This window comes from Rhinoderma darwinii, chromosome 3 (assembly GCF_050947455.1).
Source record: "Rhinoderma darwinii isolate aRhiDar2 chromosome 3, aRhiDar2.hap1, whole genome shotgun sequence".
NCBI lineage: Eukaryota > Metazoa > Chordata > Amphibia > Anura > Rhinodermatidae > Rhinoderma > Rhinoderma darwinii.
In genome coordinates this window covers 277,482,455-277,505,159 of record NC_134689.1, presented here as the reverse complement: position 1 = coordinate 277,505,159, position 22,705 = coordinate 277,482,455, and the positions used below count along the sequence as shown (strand labels likewise).

Below are 22,705 nucleotides of genomic sequence, written 5' to 3'. Positions count from 1 at the left end.
CGTCTTGATTTCATACATGCATTTCTACTATTCCTGCGAAAAGGATATTCCTGACAATGGACAAAAGTGCAAATAAAATCCGATCTCCAGGCTGATGTAGAAATGAGTTTTCCCAATTAATTCTTGACACTCATGCTCAAATCGGTTTTCCTATTTTACAATGGATCTAAACAGCCCTCAAAAATAGTATTCCCATATTTTTATAATTTAGAACAGGGCTTTCCAAACTGTGCGTCGCAAACTCCTTGGTGGGTCGTGTGAAGACCTCGGGGGTGTCGTGAGCCACTCACCGATGTCCCTGTTTCAACTGTATCCGTCCTCGTGACGCCAATACAGTTGAATTCAATGCTGGAGCAAGCAGCAGATGGCTCCTTGCTCCATCATTCACTATGCAGTGAGCTGTGAGTGGCTCACCGCAGACAGGCGCGCTGTAGAGACGTCATCGCGCTGAGTCACTCATAGCACCCCTTGTCGTGGAAACAGATAGGCAAGTATTTATTTTATTATTTTTCTATTAGGCACTAGAATGGCATTTTACGGTGTGCGGGCAGCTATGGGCATTAAACTGTGTGGGGGCAGATATAGGGACACTATACTGTGCTGGGGCAGCTATAAGGGCATTATACTGTGTGGTGCAGCTATGGGGCATTATACTGTGTGGGGCAGCTTTATGTGCATTATGCTGTGTAGGGAGGCACTACAGGGGCATTATATTGTGTGAGGGCAGCTATAAGGGCATTATACGGTGTGGGGCAGCTTTAAGGGCATTGTACTGTGTGGGGGCCACCAAGGCATCACTATACTACGTGTGGGACCCACTCGGATGTATTTTACCCCCCCCCCCCCGTGCTAAACCCCTAGCTATGACTCTGATGGCCACTGACGGACAGGTTTGGTCACATGACCCACCCTTAGTGGCCATAGTAGGGCCTCAGCGATGCACAGCCGCAGGTTAACTTGAACCCGACCCCTCCCCGGCCCACAGAATTATCGTTGTTTTCGATGTTGCAGGGACTTATTTTTCCAATGGAGCGAAGTACCGGCATCTAGCTACGAATAATGTTGACATACTTCAGATGAAATGCAGCAAAGTATGGTAGTGGGGGGGGGGGGGGGGGAGAAACAGAAGTCTCTGCCAAAAATGGTTCCTGGCCTCAAAGTCTGTGAACCACTGATTTAGAATAAACACTTTCTGTACATCTTCTCAGCCTTGACCACATAACCCATTAAAGATCAAATGAAGACCATGGAAGTAAATAAAAGTATCGAGCAAGCGAACATGTTTATGCTCTGGAAGCACTGCTGGCAGAACAAAGGATAGGCATCTCGAAATCCAACATTTCCCCTGACATCTGCTGACAGAGGTTCCCATACACATTAGAATAGTTGGTGGATTCCAAGAAAATTTGTGGGATACGCGAACAATAGTCTAATATGTATGAGCAGTGGCAGAACAATGCAATGGCAGAACAGAATCTTTTCATAAACTCAATGGGAGAGAATAATGCAGGAGATTTTATTCATGAGAAATGTTTTTTTCATTCTAGGTGAAAATTCTCTTCTAGAACGGAGATATTTACTGCACTAGACTAATGCAATCACATTATACAGGTAGATTATTCCTATTAAGAATTTGTGTTCTTGTTCTTCTGTATTTCACATTTCTGCGATTGTTGCTTCATGAGTTAAAATGCCATTTCCAGAACAATTGTGTCTTTTGTAGTAGCACAATCTGTTACTGCACTTTGTTAGTCAGTGCTAATGTCAATGTAAAAGTCAAACTGTAAAAGCAATGCGTGATGGGAGGAACAAGCCATTAAAAAAAAACCCACATCAAAGATCAGCAGAGGCTTCTGTTGTTACAGAAAACAGCTCCCTCCACAACACCATAAATGTAATTGCCTTTTTATGAGAGGTTCACCCCTTTCTATTAGTATATAGATAGTCCTCAAGTTTACAACCTGGCAAAAACCACACCAACTATTGTGTTCTACACACAACCCCAAGTCTCCTGAAATGATACTCCTAGCACCTGTGTTTCCTCCCCTCAGGATAGAATTGTGATTAAAATTAAGATTATAAATATTATGTAGGTGCAAGAAAACCAACATGAACTGTACGCTCATCACATCTGACCATATATTTATTCTCTGCCACATCTATAAATAACAAGGTATGGTAACACACCTCTCAACTATATGACCATCACTCTTTCAGGCTACTTCTACAGGCACCGGGTTGGTGAGTTCGGGGCATGTGTGTCCGCCATGGATGGATCTCTCTTACATGTATGTACCCTATTGACCATTTACACAGCACCTGTGTACATAATGTAATAGGTTTTCTGATTGGATTGTTATATCCTACTCTCCCAATTTAAGATTCTGCTCTTTCACTATTCATTACCCCTTGAAAAAGCTGAAGGTAAAACGCGCGTCGGGGCATTACATATGGTTGAGTCTGTGTGTTAGGGGGACAGCATGCAAAACACGGGTTGGTATTGGACTATAGTTCAGGGTTGACTGATTTTTTTGTCATTTGCAACGATGCATCTCCTCTTTTCCAGTGAATATGTATTCAGATACTAGTGATGTTTTTGACTTGTATATTTGACTTACACTTTTTGTAATTTATCTCTGTTGTACCATACCTTAGTGTCCATTGTGTATATAATTGCATGTGTTATGGTCCCTTAACCACCACATTTCTTTGTTTTATTGCGTGTTATTGTAGGCCAATCTGTTTTAATTATACTCTGCAATAAATCATTTTGATATTTTTTTGAATAGTAGCTTACTGTGTACTATTGGTTATTTTTGTGCTTTGGACCCCGATATGTCTGTATATATTTCTACTTCTACAGGCAGACCTGTATCCCATCTGCCATTGACAAGACTGACTATATAAATATTGAAAACAGACATATAATCACTATAAGAAATGTTATGAGATACATTTTCTATAGATTGAAAAATTAGCAAATTTCTATTGTATTAAATGAAAGAAGTTCAAAAGTTTACATCAGTGTTAAAGCGTCATGCACACGACTGTAGTTTTGCGGCCGTATACAATCCGCAATTGCGGATAGTATAGAACACATGCTATCCTATGGGCCAATACACACGACCATGGTTTCCATGGTCCATTGCCCGGTTCCTGGAGCGCAAAAAAATTAGTGCAGATCATTATATGCAATCGCGGTCCGGGCACAATGAAATGAATGCACATCTTAGGGTTCGTTCACATCTGCGTCAGGGCTCCGTTCCGTCTGAGCTTTCCGTCGGAACGGGGCCCTGGCTGACTCAAACGGAAACCAGAGGTTGTGGTGCCAATGGTTTCTGTTTGTCTCAGTTGTGCAGAGGTTCTTTTTTTTTAATGTAATCAATAGCGTAGTCGACTACGCTATGGATTCCGTCAGAACTATTGAACCCGACGGAACCCCTGCACAACTGAGACAAACGGAAACCATTGGCACCGGATCCGTCATCAGCGAGACCTCCGGTTTCCGTTTGTGTCAGTCAGGGCTCCATTCCAACGGAAAGCTCAGACGGAACGTCGGAACAGAGCCCTGACGCAGATGTGAACGAAGCCTTATGTGTGCATGGTCCGTGATTGCGGACAACCCGCAGATGACACTCTGCAGCCCGTCTGTGCAGTAATCACGGACTGTGCACACAGCTACGGCCGTGTGCTGGAGTCTATTCTTATCTAACCTTTCAGATACACAAAGACTAATTTGGATGCTACAATGTTTCTAGCAGAAGCTGTAGGTGAAAAAATATTACATGTAGGTGCAATGCATGTTAGATATGTCATGTATCAAATGTAGAAAGCTAGATGATTTTACTTACAATCCTGGAAAGTAGATGAATGGTATATTTTATTTCCTGGACACATCAGCTAATTTGTTCTGCGATTTACAAATCAAAATAACCTAAAATACAATTGTTACTTCCCCAAGCTGTCAGATTTTATTACTATCCAGTGCATTCAAACCATGTGTAACTCTAGCATGGCCTTAGGGAATGAATCAGTCCAAGATGAAAGTTTATCAGATTTCACATTCATTTGCAGCGTCCGCTGATAATGGATAGTCACCTATAACTCCCTACAGGAAATTGGTTAATCCCTCCCTATGCGTGTGTGTGTATATGTGGCAACACTGATGCTGGTCATGTTGTATGTGCAGGAAATTTCTGCAATTTAATGGCTGTAGTTCATTTAGGTTTAACACATTTAAGGCACAATATGGCTGTATTCACACAAGACGGAAATGCTGCGGATTTTCCCCAGCGTAACCGCATGAGCATTTCTGTATCCAAATCCGCAACATGCTCTGATTTACGTTTGGAAAATGTTCAGCAGCAAGTGGAAGAGATTTTTTTCAAATCCCATCCACGCGGGTTGTGAAGAGCAAGGCATGTACAGTATATGTACTTCTTGGTGGATCTTCAATGAGAATGATCAAAACCTGAATGCTTTGCAGTATGCACTGGGTATATAACAAATAATTTGGTGATGCTTTATGACAAAATACAAGAGCATGCAGAAACCCTTATAAATGTAAGATAAAGATCCAATTAGGCTGGGGCTACACAGCAACTTTGGCCGTGACACAGGTCGCACAGCCAAAGATAACTGCGTCCTGCTGCCTGCATCGCAGGTAATGAAAGTGAATGTGATAGTTTTGCGACCCGCAGCCATAACCTGCTGGACTTCTTGCGACTGCCGTGTTGCGACAACTTGCAGGTCGCAACTCACTTCCACTACCTATGATGCAGGCAATGGAATACAGCGATCATTGGCAGTGTGATCTGTGTCGCAGTGTAGCCCTAGCCGAAGATGTAAAAATACATTATGATCAATGATTGTAAGAGATCTATAAACACATGTCCAGAATTAGACAAGTATTATTCTAGTATCACATTTTAAATACAAGTACAATGCATACTACATCAAAAAATAAATTCTCTTCACTGTATAACAGTCTATGGTTTCAGAAGCTCTACGAGCTTTATTCACATTTGGTACGTCAATCACCAAATTCTTTCAAAGTTCAGGATGTGAGGATCTGACCAGCAGCCATTACAACAGAAAAACATTTCAAATGACCAGCTTAACACCCCCTCCCCCCCCCCCACATGGCAGTAATTAAAAGGTCAAGGAGCAAGCAGCAAAATGTTTAAGGGGAAAAAAAAAACCCTAAATAATAAACCTTGAAAATGATTTCCACAGCCCCAAAAAAATAATAATATATAAATATAGTTATAAAACCAAAAGATAAAAGATATTCTCCTAGAATTGAATTAAAAGTGAAATAAAATGTCAAGATTTGCCCTCAAGTATTCTCAGTGCCGCAATGCTGAACGATGTATTACTGGAAGAGTGCTGGAGCACAGAAAGATTTCCAGGCCTGATAATTCTATAAGAATATGGCCTACACAAAGCAAATATTACATGTGACTTTTTTTTTTTTTAACTTGTTGCTACATTACCATAACACTTATTTCAATGTGACGTCCTTTCATTAACAGTGTCCAAAGCTACCGGAGTACGTTTTATGTATGTGTAGTCAAGTGAGACATCACTGTGTAATGGCCGTGGGGACAAACTTTCTGCACAGTTGGTATCTCAGATTTCTTTCTGTTAAGAGCATTAGCAGTAGATCAGAATAGCTAATAATTAGAATACCCCAACAGTGCCAATTATGGTGTCTAATGAAAGAAGTCAAATTAATCTCTATCATTTTTGGGTCCTAATTTTAAAGGGCATCTTCCCTTATGGATTTAGGGAATGGAATAAGTAAAAATCACTATTTAGGTTAGTAATGTGAATTATTATATCTTATTAACACAGTGTTTATACACAAATCCAAATTATGATATAATAAACATTTATACTCCATAATCTGTGTTCATAATATTTGTTCACAGCATGTCCACATGCACATTTATCCTGGGATCTTACAAAGTCACATTTCTAATAATATTCTCTTTCAGGGGGTTGACTGACCATTCAGGCATGGGCCGGCACTTGAGGGTCCATAGCCAGAGGGAAACTTTGGCCCCCCGCTTAAATACAACAGTGTGTACGTCATAGTGTGGGGCCTGAAAAAAAGTGATAAGTACATTTTATTTACTCAAACTAAGTGCATCATGGCTATAGTGGCTGATAAGGGGTTCAGGAGCTGTAACGTTCTCATGGTAGTGGCAGTGGTATTCTGGAAAATCACATCGTCAATCCACCACAAACCAATGACCAGTGTTCCTCAGCCATAACTGCCGCCACATAGTACATGTACAATTATAAATTCAGCCTACTGGGGGAGATTTATTAATTTTATCTTAATGTTAGACATGATAAAAGTAAACCAAACAGGCAGAAACGGTCACAGTGGCACACTCTACAGGATAAATTCGGTGCATCTTGATAGACAGGGGAACCCATGAATGGAAATCAAACGGAAACCATAGCTTTCCATTCGCAGTACCATCGATTTTAATGGTAACGCTTCCGTTGCAAATGGTTTCCGTTTGCCTCCGTTCTGTAATTTTTCCGGGGGTTTTTCGGCAGAATCAATAGCGTACTTGACCGTTCATGGGTACCCCTGACGGAAAGTTCTGATGGAACCCATGAATGGAACCCCGATGCAGATGTGAATGAAGCCTAAGTCACAGACCTTTTTTAGACACACTGAAAACGGTCACATACTACTGTAGCCCCATTTCTATTATTTAGGCAGTAAATGGGTTAATAGTTGTAATAAGCAGTGAGAGCACAAGCATCATGTGTCCTCTCGCTTATTCTAAGTACTGTTGACAGAATGTATTTGATTTTGTGAGCTTAGCTACTGCGATTTGATCTTCTCACTTTTAAAGCATCCCAGATGGGTTTCCCCTTCTCAGCTCATCTATCATCCAGGCTGCAGTGTGTGGCCAGAGAAATGCACAAAAAATGCTAATACACTTATGAAGTAGCTTCCCTTAGCCCCTTCCAATTTTCAGCATAGGAGGAAATAGTACAAGGAAGGCGAGGAACAAGCCACATTAAACAGCTTCAAAGCTCCTCATCCTGTGTGGCCACGATGCTCTTAAGGGCCAAAGGGCACATAGATTCCCTAGACTCCCCCTTGCCAGGGGTGCTTTTTCTGAACACTTTGCCAAGTGATTGGCTTCTTGCGTTGATAACTAATCCTACACATACCTTTTCCCAGGGCTTGCTCCCATTCCATGAAGAATTAGCTCTAGTAATTAGCTAAACAGTCACATGAAAAATCACATAAAATCCCGGCAAGTATTCACAAGCAATTAAATATTCAGAAAATAAATTATGGGAAATAATTTCCCTTTATATTCCTCTCATTTGTCTGCAGCCTGTGGAAATGTGACAACCCACACCTATTAACTTTCATTGTACGATATCTTTTAATGTGTTACTGTACACAGCACTCTTTGCCACGGTTTTGTTGCCAGATTAGCTTTTTAACCCCTTGTTGACATCCACTGTACAGGTAAGGCAGATGTGCGTTGTTACAATATGGCGCGGACTCAGGAGCCCGTACCATACCCGGTGGGTGCCAGCTCTTTCACAGAGCTGACACCTACCTGCAACGGCGCATATCGTAGAGAACGCTGGTTCCGGCCGTATTACTCATCTGTCCCCCAATTACACCCTTGCGAGGAAAACACGGGATGCCGATCGGTTACCACAGCAGCCGGAGGCCTAGTGATCTCCCCCAGGGCTGGACTTTGTGTCCTACTATTAAGGCCGGAGGGAAGGCTTAATGTTAGAGCACAGAAAAAGACAATATTCTGTAATACATAAGTATTGCAGTGTACTGCATGAATGATTTAACGCTCTCATGGGGGGGAACTAAAAATAATGTTTAATAAAATGTTTAAAAAGAAAATATAAAAGAAAATGAAATAAGTTAAGGAAAACTTTTTTTTCACATAAAAATACGTAATCAATAAAAATATAAACATAATTGTTATCACCGCCTCTGTAAAAATCAAAACTATTTAAATAGCCCATTATTTAACCCAAAGGGTTAACGCTGTGGGGGGGGGGGGGGGATTCACAATGCCAAAATTGCTGTTTTTTTTGTTCACCTTGTTTCCCCCTCTTCCCCCCCCCCCCCAAAAACGAATAAAGAGTGATCGAAAAGTCGTATTGAGCACAAACTGATACAAACAAAAATTCTGCCAGGCAAAAAATCAAAATGGCTGTGTTTTGTTTTTTTCAATTAGACCCCACAGAATAACTTTTTCACGTTTTTCAGTACATTATATGGTACAATTAAAAAATACAACTCATCCTGCAAGAAAAACAAGCCCACATACGGCGATGTCAACAGAAAAGCTATATTTGGGACATTGTCATAAAGCATTTGTTTTACTTCACTGAGAAGTTTTCTGGTTTTCTTTTATCTAGCCGTTATGCCATGTGGTTGATGTGATTATGTAAATAAAGCTTTATCATTGTATAAAAAGAGTTCTGCAACGTTGTTACATACATTAAGGGAATGTAACAACGTTTCGTTTCTATGCCAGTTTCCTAGAATAAAAATGTCACAAACGGCACAAAAGTCGCACAAATTGCGACTTTTGGGTTGTTTCCTATGCTCTTGCTGGATGGAGCTTAGTAAAAGTGGGTGGAGCATAATGAAAGGGGCATGGCCATCGGAAAACTGACATTTTCTATCATTTACATCAGAAATTGGTTGGCTCTTGGCTGGCGTAGATTTCATTGAGTTGCAAATAGACAGCTGAAGATGCGACAAATTTATTAAGAAGCATGTGTGTCTTAATAAAAAAAATCAAGCTACAGAAAGATGTGACAAATTTATTAAGACTGGCGCAGTCTTAATAAAGCTCCCGCTTTGTTTTTCAAATCCACATTTGCTGGCGCAATTTTGCGCAATAATTTAGACAGTTTTCTGGCATAAATTATAGTAAATTAATTAGGCCGCAGTGGCCCCATCACCTCCGGCTAAGCCCAGAACACTTTTTTTGAAAGGTGGCAGAGGGGGCATAAAATTCAAAAGGCGCAAAAAAATGTGCACAATTTTTGACCAAAAATTTTTTACTTTTCTACACCAGAAACCTGGCATAGGGTGCCTAATTAATTCATCCCAACATATTAGGGATTTACATAGATTTTTTTATGATACAAATTTGCAAAAAACTGGAAAACTCCTTAAGGGCTCGTGCACACTTCAGACACAGTTTTCATGGCCGTTTGTGACGGATCCGTGTGCCTGTTTTAGTGGCCGTGTGAACTCCTGTGTGCACTCCGTGTTTCCGTTTCCGAGCATGGTACTGTCCAGGGTGTAGAAAGAGTTAATGGGCTGCACTGATCGGCGGTAACTCAGCACCCTAGACAGTACCATGCTCGGCGCTATAATGTAGGTGACAGCAGTGCTTTTTATTTAGAAAACGATCTATTTTTACCACTTTATGAGCGATTTTTAGCTTTATGCTAATGAGTTTCTGAATGCCCAGATTCCAGCAAGGCAAACGTAATCTCGTTTAAAATGACAGGTTACATCGTAATCTCGCGAGATTACGTTTGCCTTGCTGTAAATCTCACAGAGACGCTACAGACGTGTCAGGATTCTGAATAAACATCACGTCCTGGCTGGTAGTGATGTATATTCATTATCAGGACACTGCAGTAATGTTAGCGATTGTGTATGTGGCTGCACATAGCGATATAACTATATCGCTAGTGCAGTGTAAATGAATGGAGAGAAGTGTGACGCTGATTGGTCAGCGTCATACACTCCTCTGTACAACGCCCACTTGGTCTAACGTAAAAACACGCCCACTTGGGCCTTAAGACACTTATTAGCAAAAAATCGCTCATAAAGTGGTTTAAAATAGATCGTTTTTCTAAATAAAAAGCATTACTGTCACCTACATTACAGCGCCGAACTCCTTATATAGGAGATAGGGCACTTATAATCTGGTGACAGAGACTCTTTAAAGAGGCTCTGTCACCAGATTATAAGTGCCTATCTCCTACCTAATCTGATCGGCGCTGTAATGTAGATAACAGCAGTGGTTTTTATTTTTAAAAACAATCATTTTTTACAACGTTATGAACAATTTTAGATTTATGCTAATTACTTTCTGAACAGACAACTGGACGTGTTTTTACTTTTTACCAACTGGGTGTTGTACAGAGGAGTGTATGACGCTGACCAATCAGTGACCAATCAGCGTCATACACTTCTCATTGTTCCAGCCCATTGTTACAGTGTGATTGTGCAGTGAATGAAGCTGGGCTGGAACAATGAGAAGTGTATGACGCTGATTGGTCACTGATTGGTCAGCGTCATACACTCCTCTGTACAACACCCAGTTGGTAAAAAGTAAAAATTGTTATCTACATTACAGCGCCGATCAGATTATGCAGGAGATAGGGCACTTACAAACTGGTGACAGAGCCTCTTTAAGAACCTACAACCAGAAAACCCCTTTAACTTCTCGTTCTTCCTCACCAATCCACAGACGTTTCATATGTCAAATAACTCAGACAGCAGCACTTGAAGGCCACAATTTTAGGTAGTTCATAATTAGAGGTACAAGTTCTCTTACTCATGCAACCAGCATATGAAGCTTCACTAAGCAATTTTTTTATACTTCAAAGGGTTCTGTTGGTGTTATTCTTCCAGCGGAGAAAAGCACAACCTATTCCTCTGAGCTAGGGCTTCCTGACACATGTCCAGGCAAAACTTTTCTCAGCAAAGTTCATCAAGGTGACATTTTTCTAGACCTCTGCACACACCATGTGGACATCAAGCAAGTTATGTTAACTAGATTAACAGGCAATTCTTTGCATGGAATGCTAAAAATAACATATTTGGAGAGCTTTAGATACAGTTGATTCCTATATGTATGAGTCATTTCTTATGTGAATATGTATGGTGGTTCTATCACCATAAACTTGTGGAAATTATAGCGGAAATCTGCGCCAACTCGTAGCAGACGTGGATTTCCATTTCTGCTGCACTGACCGCCAGAGATACACTTATTTATTAAAAAGGGCTTGTATAAAACACCGGTCCTAATAATTTTTTTTGCGCTGTTTTTGACGAGGAAACAGCAACTAAAAAATGGCTGAAGTCGTCTTCCATTGAAATTGAGCGGAACTAAAACGCTCGCAGGGAAAAAAAGCATTGCGTTCTTTCTTCAGGTGTTTCCGTCTCTGACCTCCCATTGACATCAATGGAAGGCAGAGAAAGCGTTTTTTATGCGGCGCTCAATGGCCGTGGCTAAAAAACTACAACAAAAAACGAGGCAAGTGTTCTGCCGGCAGGTCAAAATTTGCCATGTGAACTAGGCCTAAGGGTATGTTCACACGGCCTATTTTCAGCCATTTTTCGTGCCGTAAACGCCCAGAATAATGGCTAAAAATACGGAGGCTGAACGTCTCCAAACATCTGCCCATTGATTTAGATGGGAAAAATGGCGTTTCATTCCCACGGGGCGTTTTTTTGTAAAAAATTTCACTTCTTGAGCCATTTTTCATTGTGTCAAAGCCGTAAAAAACGCATCAAAAAAACGCTTGATGCATAAAAAAACGGCTGAAAATCAGAGGCTGTTTTCCCTTGAAAACAGCTCCGTATTTTACAGGCATTTTTTGTTTAGCGTGTAAACAGACCCGAATGGTAATTTCACACACAGCAGATTTGTTGCAAAAGCTTCTGCAACTTAATTTTTTTCCCATACATCTGAATGGGGTTGTTTCTGAAAATCCCATTCAGATAAATCGGACAGTTGCAGACATTTCTGCAACAAATCCCGCATGTGGGAAAGAAACATATCTAAAACACTCTTAGGCCTTATTCACACGAGCGTATTTCACGTCTGTGTTACACGCGTGACAAGAACGCACGTCACACAGACCTATGCAAGTCAATGGGGCCATTCAGACATTGTGTATTTCATGCAGCGTGTGTCCGCTCACTGCATGTCCTATACTTGTGCGTTTTTTGCGCATCACGCACCCATTGAAGTCAATGGATGCGTGAAAATCAGGGACAGCACATGGACGCACATTCGTGTGCTGTGCGTTATTCACGCAACAGTCGTTGCTAAAAAAATTATGAGAAAAAGAAAAACCACCTCCTTCAGTTTATTTTGCTGACGTAAAAAACGCATGACATACGCGCTTAAAAACCGCTGACAAGCGCCATACACTGATGTCACACGGAACTGCAACGCAGCGAAATGCTGCATTTTTTACGCGTGCAAAACGGACACTTTCATGTGAATAAGGCAGAAGGGTGAGTTCACACTGAGTGTTTTGCAGGAGGAAAATCTGCCTCAAAATTCTGTTTGGAATTTCAAGGCAGATTTTCCTGTGCCTGCACGCCGATTTTCGCTGTGTTTTCAAAACGCCACAAAATACGCTTTCTCTGCCTCCCATTGTTGTCACTGGGAGGTCAGAGGTGAAAACGCCCGAAGATAGGGCACATCCCTTCTTTCTCCCGCGAGCATTTTTTTCCGCTCGCGGGAAAAAACGCCTCTGCCTCCCATTGAAATCAATGGGAGGCATTTTTGGCCATCTTTTGGCCCATTTTGCGGTGCGGTTTCCACGTAAAAAAACTCTGTGAACTCCCCCTAAGAAACATATCAATCTTTGTAACTAAATTTTGCCATGGTTCCTTTGATGCACCATCTAAAGAAAGGAACAAATTTTATTTGGCGGGGTGGATTTAGAAAAGATTAACTTGTGCACAAGAGAAAGGGTCATGCCAGTAAAGGGGGTTTTACACTGGGCGATTATTGTGCAGATGAGCGTTCATAGAACACTCTCTTCCGATAATTGCCCTGTGTAAACAGGGCAGCAATCAGCAGATGAAAGAGCAAACGCTTGATCACCTGCTGATTGTATCGTTTTTAAAAAGTTAAATATTATCGTTGTCAGCAGAACATGTCCCTGTGTAAACTGGGAGACGCGCTGCCGACATGATAATGTATGGAGACGAGGGATCGGAGTAACGACCACTCCTCCCCATCCATAGATCCGTGTGACGGGAGCAAACGAGCGCCGATCGACGAGGTCTCGTTGATCGTCCGGTGCAGCGAGCGCCAATTATCGGCCGGTGTAAAAGGGCCTTTAGACTAGACCAAATAGTCAAATTGCAATCCTGTTATAAATCCTGTAGTTAAGCTAGACAAAAAGGCTGCAGATATTTTATTATATTTATTTGTATATTTTTCTGAATGTAGGATGAAACCCACACAAACTTCATGCAGATTTTTCCCTAGGTCTGATTCGAATCCAGGACCCCAGTGCTTGAAGTGTGCCAAACACAACCACAATGCTGCCCCTAAAGAACAGATGATATACGTGAAAAATGAACTCAAGAACGCCTAACCACACATTATCTTCATTTCTTACATATTTTAATATACTCATCATAGAAGTACATTATGACTTTCCAAGTACAAAATCAGCAGCAGGTTTAGCTCAGTCACACATAAGACTCAAAGTGTGACACTCTGGCCCTGAGCCAATTGGAAATCAAGCATAATGCTTGGAATAAGCCATATCAAAACAATTTGTGGTTTATACGAGTGCAGTTAAAGAAATGTAGGTCATATTTCATCTGTGGAAGTCTGATGTGAATGTTCAAACACTAGGTTAACTGTGGGATCTACACCTAAAAGCTTATTATTTCTAGTGCAGTTGAAACTTCTCTCAACACTTCATAATGACCATTAACCACCAGTGTAAAAAAAAAACAAAAAAAAAACTACATTGAAGACAGGGTCGGGTAAACCAATGGAGCAACCTGTGCAGCTGTAAAGGGCTAAGTAGGTAAGGAGGCCCACTGTGACCTTAAAGCAACCTTCTTCTATCTCTTGGACTACATGTAAAAGACTGGGATAATGAATTTTATGGCTAAAAAGGAGTGATGGACTTTTAGAGAGACATAAGCGAGTGATTTAGCATGAGATATTGGAGAGCCCCATATACGGTTATTGCACAGGTACCCTCAGCGGTCTGTGTCCACCCCTGGTTGAAGACACAAAGAGATACAAGGCAACAGCTTCCAGAAAAACATAGACAAGCATAGCACTTCTTACGGCAAATTTCTATGTTTTAAAGCTCGGTCTAGACTTGCATTATTGGGGTCCATATTCCTCAGCTTTCTTGAATTGATGGCAAGAATAACGCAATCTGTAGCGCTATTCTTACTATAAAAAAAATACAGAAAATCAAAAGAAAATAATTATTCAATGTGGTCCGTCAGGATTCACTGGAATCCATTTAAAAACATAGCGGCCATGGCTCTGTTATAAATGGAAATCATGACACTTTGTGTAATCATTATTATAGTAGAAGGACTCATATTAAAATATCAAATAAATTTTCACTTAAAGGGGTATTTCCACCAATCGCGAGAACATGGGTTCCAAAAAAACTGTTTTTCCTTGATATGCCTGCCGCTGCGGACCGCCGGCATCCCCCTCTTACTGACAGCTGCGACCGCAGGACTGTGCATCTTCACCGGCACCTCCCTTCCCAGGGACACTGGCGCACTGTACTCTCTGCTTCCTCTCCACGTTTGTCCCGTAAATGCGGGCAATTACTCATGCCCAACTATCCCTGCACACACTGGCCCTTATAAAAATAAACCTGCCAATTTCCCCAGTGCCTGAGTAATGTTGTCTTTCCTAGTGTTTATCTGCAAAGGTTCCCTAGCTGTGTCCTGTATTCCCGTATCCAGTATCTGTGTCCAGTGTCCGAGCCAAGTCCAGTGTCCGAGCCAAGTCCAGTGTCCGAGCCAAGTCCAGTGTCCGAGCCGACTTCAGTGGTCAAGTCCAGTTATCCAGCACGAGCCTGCTTCCGATAGTCCGGCACGAGCCAGCTAACCAGGTACTCTCACCCTAGTGTCTGTCATAGACTTTACGTTTGACCAGCTGCTACTCCGCTACGGTGGAGAGGCCCAGTGGGTCCACATACCCCACAGCCGTGACACTGCTCGACCACAGTGAGGAGCACATTAAATGGAACGACTGTTGAGGATGCGTGCGGTCTCTCCATTTTAAGCCTATGGGAATGACGTAAACAGCCAAGTACAGCGACTGTTTTGGTCAGTCTGATCGATATTAAGAAGGAGCGTTGGGCTCATGCTCGACCGCAGCTCCATTCAAGCTCCTCCTCACTGTAATGAGGACATCCTTACAATCGGTGGAGCCCCCAGAGATCAGACAATTATCACCTATCCAATAGACAGGTTATAATAGTAGATTCTGTGAAAACCTCTTTAAATGCAAGTTAAGAACAATTATTTGTTTTAATATTTTTCTTTACATACATACAGTGCTAAAATTATAAACACATAAACATATCTATTATTGGAAATATGTACATAATATACGTATTCAGTATACACAAGATCCCAAATAAAAAAATACTGATGTGGAAACCTGGGGAAAACAACAATAGTCCTTTAATTATTAAAGATAATATTACATGACCTTTGCAAAGGCAGTGGTCCGTGGGGGAGTAGAATGACCACCAGAGCAATACATGGTTAGAGGCAAATGAACCCTCCTAAAGTTACTGTATGTTAGGATTTATCAAATTTCCAGTCCTGAGGGAGGCAATCTGCCTTTGTAGTGCCCAGATACTTGCCTGCTGTGGAATTAAATTACATTTTAACACAGCATGACTGAGATGTTAATGGATAGGTCTGAAAGCGGGCGCAGAAGGGGCTGTAATTTCAAAAAATGTAAGAGTTATTGCCATCATTTAGAAATACTACTGAGTACTTAAAACTTAAAGTAAGATTAACCCCTTAGTCAATAACAGTACAGAAAAATATGCCAATGTTTGGAAACAGTTTTCCTTTTTCATCCCATTTTTTTGGTTTTAGGTTAGTGCTATATACAGAAAAGGAAATAAATCATGAAATTTAAGCAACATTTCTCAAGATAACATATATTAATGGCCACTTTCCCATAATATTGTAGTTACAGCGAGCCAGGCTATGAAAGGGAAACGCCAAGGGAAAGGGGAGGAATAGACATTAACCCACAGCAAGAAGTAGTGCAATTAATACACTGCCTGTAAATGACTGTTGTAAGTCATTATGACAAAACTCAATTATACACTAAGCGGGTTACTGAAAAACTGACCCTGATATTTAAATGAGCAGGGGGGGGACAGAACAGGGTAAATGTGGGCCATTTTACAGTGCAGATTTTTGTTTGATGTGTAAACACATATACAGTATTCAATAAAATCTATTCCCTGCCTTTAGATGTCCACAAAAGGAAAGCAATACAATTGCTCAAGTATTAACCAAACCATAAAAATTTGATTATTTGTTTTTGGATCCCAATCTTATGTCAATGGGGACCGCCCTTCAGATCCTATGTGTTTGGCAGCCACTTATCTCCCTAGATCCATGGGAATAACATAGCTATCAGCCAAGCAATTGTTTAAACCGAATGCCATGCTTTAGGGTGGCTTTACATGCTTTGATAATACGTACGATTCACTAATTTGACCGCTTGTTCGACTAGATCTCCAGATCGTGAAGGGAGAGTACAACTCATCTTTAAAATGTGACTATATAGATTTTGAGATGAAACTGAAATCGTAGTCACAATTATCATTATGCCGCTTCTAGATGGTTTTGCATGGAAACACGTTTTTTTTAATTGCAGGACCAATGAGTGGTTGCATTTACACACCGTGATTTACTAACCTTACAGTAAAACTTCTGAATATCTGCGATCATGACTACATCTAAAGTATGTTGAATCATACTCATTATCGAAGTTTCAGTATCAGGTAATACTTGCAATAAGTATGAAAACATACAGTGAAACTTATATGTACATATCCTATACAAAGAGTGACAACTTCCCAACCCCTGGACTTTCATTAGGATTTTAAAACTGTATATACGAAACGCACAAGTCTCATGGCTCAATTTTATTGTCAACCTGCCAAATTAATGAATCATGCTTTGACATCTAAAAGATGTTGAATTTGTTATATCAACGTTAATAGAAAAAAAGTCATATAAACTATGTATTACCTTACAGATAGTCTACATATCACAAATAGCCAAAACTTTTAAAGGGGTTTTCCAGTTCCATAGAATTGATGCCTATCCTCAGGACAGGCCATCAATATGCGAATGGTCGGGGTCCGAGTCCCGGCACCCCTGCCATTTAGCAGTTTTGAAGGGGCTGCAACGCTTGTACCAATTCGGCTTCCCCTTCATTTCCTTTATTGCTCACTGTGAATCATCAACACACTTGTAGCAGCTGCTCACAGGATCACAGACTTCCCCCATTCACTTCAATGGGAGAAGACTAATACTGTGAACCTGTACCACAATTGTGTTGGTGATTCAGAGCGTGAGCAGTAGAAATGAAGGGGAAGCAGAATTGGTGGGGGTGACGGAAGTCGGACCCCAACCGATCACATATTGATGGCCTATTCTGAGGATAGGCCATCAATTTAATGCGATTGGAAAACCCCTTTAAAAGCTTTTTTTAGTTTGTTTCTAGTTTTCCAGTTTAGAGAGCCTCAATTTAGAAAGTTATTGTCCTTATAGAATGCAATCATTTACTCCTTCCTTGAGCAAACATTTTCTATTTTTCTCCTATATCCTTATTTAATGTTCAGCTAAATTAAAACCCGGCAGCAAAGAGACGTCTTTTGACCCAAAAGTAATCCACTCAATCATATAATACGTCTCCTGCATTTTAAGGAAATTAATGGCACTCCATAGAGCTGTTTTGTCTCTCGACAAGCTCTTCTCTGAAGAATGTGGGGCTGGATAGTTGCACAAATCAATCTCCAGCTGCTGTCCTGCAAACTATATGGTTAGCAAAAATGCCTGTCAGGGTTCACTGACCAGTGGTCAAGCGCTTGCAAAGCTGCAGACCTTCTGAATAGACCAGTCACCCCAGGGTCAGTGAAAATGCCCCTACAAAGATCTTTACATCCATTCTTCTCAGATGTCCTCCAGCTAGGACTATTTGGGGGTTTCCTTATATTTATGTCCATTCTTTTTATGTTTAACCAGACAAAAACAGACTTTAATCACTTCTATGGAATGAAAGAACCTAGATCTAGAAATGGCATTAATTGATATTAATTAATCATAGAGTGATACCATAGTAACAATCCAGTCAATACAAGGACAGAAACGCTAATCCAAACAAAAACGAAAGAGAACACTAAAATTTGCTAAATGTTTGCAAAATCTAATTCTGCAGGAGAATTTAGTAAGACAGAGTCTCACAGAGAAGGAGGTACACTATACGGACAAAAGTATTAACCATTAAATTCAGGTGTTTAATTTCGTCCCATTTCCACAAGTGTATAAAATACAGCACCTAGCCATGCAGTCTGCCTTTACAAACATTTGTGAAAGAATGGGTCATTCTAAAGAGATTACTGTATTCCAGTGTGGTACTTCAATAGGATGTCATAGTTGCAAGTTAGTTTATGAAATTTGGAGTAAATCACGCCGCCGCTGGACTCTGGAGCAGTGGAAACGTGTTCTGTGGAGTGACAAATCAACCTTCTCTATTTGGCAATCTGATGGACGGGTCTTGATTTGACGAATGGCAGGAGAACGTTACCTGCCTGACTGCATTGTGCCAACTGTAAAGTTTTGTGAAGAGGCATAATGTTATGGGGTTACTCTTCAGGGGTTGGCCTAGGCCCCTTAGTTCCAGTGAAGAGAAATATGAATGCTTCAGCGTACCAAGACATTTTGGACAATTGTATGCTTCCAACTTTGTGGGAACAGTTTAGGAAAGGCTTATTTGTATTCTAGCAGGACTGTGCCCCAGTGCACAAAGCAAGGTTCTTAAAGGCATGGTAGGGCGAGTTTGGTGTGGAGTAGGGATGCACGATGCATCGAAACTTCGATACTGTTTCGATACTTTGCATCCCCAAATGGTTCGATACTGTTATTTCATGTATTTCGATGCAGAGCTGTGCGGCCACAGTATAGTAACACATGAATGTATGAGTGCGGGGCTGCGGCTGTGTAACACAGCTATTGCCCCGCTCCTGAGTCCTGACAACAAGTGCGCGCGGTCAGGATGATACGATGCCGCCAGTGCTGCACGAATGAGCGCCGGCACTAAAGACAGAACATGGCGGGCGCACTGCAAAACACCCCCATGTTCTGTCTTCAGTGCCTGAACCGCCGCTCATTAGTGCAGCGCTGGCCGCATCACCTCATGCTGACCGCACACACACTTACTGTCAGGAGTGGGGCAATGACTATTACACAGCCGCAGCCCCGCTCTATAACGGCGGAGAACAGAAAAAACGCTCATCTCTGCCGCTATTCCCCTGAATGCTGCGATCACAGCTGACTGCAGCATTCAGGGGAAAATGAGAAGGGGGGGATGCCCTCTGCATTGAGGGACATACCATATATGGGCAGACAGCCCAGGGTCCATTGAATGATATTTCCTGTTGTTAAGGCATACTGAGGTGTGTCCTAACAACTGCCTGTGTACTATCCGTACCCAGGCTAATGTACTGGCATATAGATATATGCCTGTGTACTATCAGTATATAGATATATGCCATGACATTAAAGTTTAAAACTTAAGTAAACACAAAGTAATATTAAATTTTAAAAATTACATACACATTTTTACAATAAACATTAAAATAAGTCTCAATACATAAAATACACATTCGGTATTGGCGCGGTCGTAATAACCTGCACAACAATTTTTTTGCTTCATTTATGATGTGTACGCTGTAAAAAAAAAAACAACAACTGCTTTCTTTCACTTATTATTGTGAGGCACGAGGTGTGATGAATTTAACCTCCATGTGCCTCACATTAATAGTAATTAACCCCATCATGTACCTTACACATTAACCCATTATGAATGAGAAACATGATGGGGTTAATTACTATTACTAATGTCAGGCTCATTCAAAATTCAATAACACGTCGCGTCTCACGTCAGAAAATGTAAGAATTTTTTTTATTACTGTTGGCAAAGTATCGTTTTATACTACTCGAATCGTTTTGTTACCGAAATTTCAATACTACACGAAGTATCGGTATCGAAGTCCAAATTCTAGTATCGTGACATCCCTAGTGTGGAGGACAGCTATTTTGCGATCCATGGTTCTCACTAGGTGACACCTACAATTGCATGGCCAAATTATAGGGAGGGCCAAAGGGCCTCCACCCACCTTGATCCGCCGCTGTATAGACGCAACACACAGAAATACAGCAAAGAAAATCCTGGTGTATATTTATGTGTAAATTGTGAAATAAACCTTACTTGATTGAATTGCCAAAATGAGTGTTGTGCATTTCTCATAATTCATTTTGTAGTAAAACACCATAATTTAAAAAAAAAAAAAAAAAAAGGTACAATAACCCCCCTCATATTATAAAGACAATTGCTGACACCAATTTTTTGCAGCAACCAAATATAACTTTGTAGACCGTGGACATGAAAAACTCACTATCAGAAACATTAATTTATGAATCATTATTATTAGTTGTGTTTATATAGTGGAAATATATTCCATAGCACTGTCTGCAATGTTTCCAATCAATGCATCTAAAAACATTGGGAACAATTTCAAAAGAGGTCAATTAACCTAAGTCTTAAATACCAATTTCCTTCTGGTCATGATGCAAAATATGGTAAACACGGCCTTTAATCTATTAGCTAATTCTGTTTAAAGGGTTAAATCTGGCTGCCTCTATTTCTGCCCTTCTACTCAAGCGGTCATTAAGATGCCCTACAACCCCCTCTAGTCTGAGCATGGGCATTGAGTGGTAATGCTGTGAAATGAAACGCTTTATTGAACAGTGGATCTTGTAATACGGTGTTATTATTACACCCGCTGATCTTGAAAACCTACACGGCGATGAAAGAGTGAGGAAAGTAGGACGTATCCTGCCAGAGAAATCCAATCATTTAAACTGCCCTGGATGGCATTTATTTGTATTTCCATGACATACAAAGATTGGGAAAAGTAAATATCACTGGCTATTGAGCAGCTTTAGGCAGATTACCATGAAATTAATGAAGATAAAAACCAGCATATGTCCCCAGCACAAAAGGAAATGTCCACCGTTCTATAGTGAAACAATCAATACCAGTGATCCGTGCAGCAACGCAATGTGCGCCAAGTCTGCAAAATCTTGAAGCTCAAAAGATAACAAACCAATTAAAGGAACATTACCAAAATAAATTTAAAAAAAGGAAGTCACGAGAAATGCTCTAGCCTGACTGATAAACCATAGAAAATATAATTTCTCACAGTTGTGGTGCATTCTCTAAAATCTAAAGTATCTACTAAATCTAACCATCAGCAGATTTGGCTTCCAGTACCATCTCTACGCTGATGACACCCAATTATATACCTCTTCCCGTGACATCACCCCTGCTCTAATACAAAACACCAGTGATTGTCTGTCCGCTGTCTCTAACATCATGTCCTCTATCTGAAACTGAATCTTTCTAAAACTGAGCTCCTTGTGTTCCCACCATCTACTAACCTCCCTAAACCTGATCTCTCCATCTCGGTGTGTGGCACTACCATCACTCCTAAGCAGCACGCCCGCTGTCTCGGGGTTATTTTTGACTCCGATCTTTCCTTTACTCCTCACATACAATCACTTTCACGCTCCTGTCATTTTCACCTCAAAAACATCTCCAGAATCTGCTCTTTTCTTACGGAGGAAACTGCCAAAACTCTCATTGTTGATCTGATTCACTCTCGTCTTGACTACTGTAACTCATTACTAGTCGGTCTTCCCCTCACTAAACTCTCCCCTCTCCAATCTATCCTCAATGCAGCAGCCAGGCTCATCTTTATGACCAACCGCTACACCAACGCCTCTAATCTGTGCCAGTCACTGCACTGGTTGCCCATCCCCTTCCGAATAAAATTCAAACTTATTACTCTCACCCACAAAGCTCTCCACAGTGCTGCACCTCCTTACATCTCCTCCCTCATCTCTGTCTACCACCCTACTCTGGCTCTACGTTCTGCCAACGACCTTAGATTAAAATCCTCCATAATCCGAACCTCCCACTACCGTCTCCAGGATTTCTCTCGTGCTGCACCCGTCCTCTGGAATGTGCTACCCCAGACAATCCGATTAATTCCCAATATCCACAGTTTTAAACGTGCCCTGAAAACACATCTATTTAGACAGGCCTATAACATTCCCTAATCTGACTCCTTTCCATGGCCCTCCTTTTAGATTAGTCATCAGAATAAGATTCCTTCACACTCCTTCTCTTCATGTCCGTCATACACTGATACTGGCTGGTGACCGGCTCATGCAGCTTTATGTTACCACCGCATGTGTATAAAAATGGCCGGACCATTGTACAGAACAAACACTGTTACACTTTGTGTCTCCTTTACTTCCTCATAGATTGTAAACTCTTGCGAGCAGGGTCCTCACTCCCCAGATTTGAATTGTAAATGAACTTTGTCACTATGTAATGTCTGATATTGTTTGTTTCATGTCCCCTCTAAATTGTAAAGTGCTGCGTAATATGTTGGCGCTATATAAATAAAGATTATTATTATTATTACTTCTTTTGACGCCTTGGGAGGCCATAATGAGGGGTGTAAACGTGTAAAAAAAATATCCAATCTGATTGGAATACCTGCATAATGCCCAATCTGAGAAAAAAGTTTA

At 41.0% G+C, this 22,705-nt stretch overlaps 1 protein-coding gene across 1 annotated transcript in view; it reads right to left on the bottom strand.

The window, feature by feature from the left end:
- The window catches only part of PRTG (protogenin), a 109,897-nt gene that overhangs the window by 69,115 nt on the left and 18,077 nt on the right, over nucleotides 1–22,705 (bottom strand). The window lies entirely within an intron of this gene.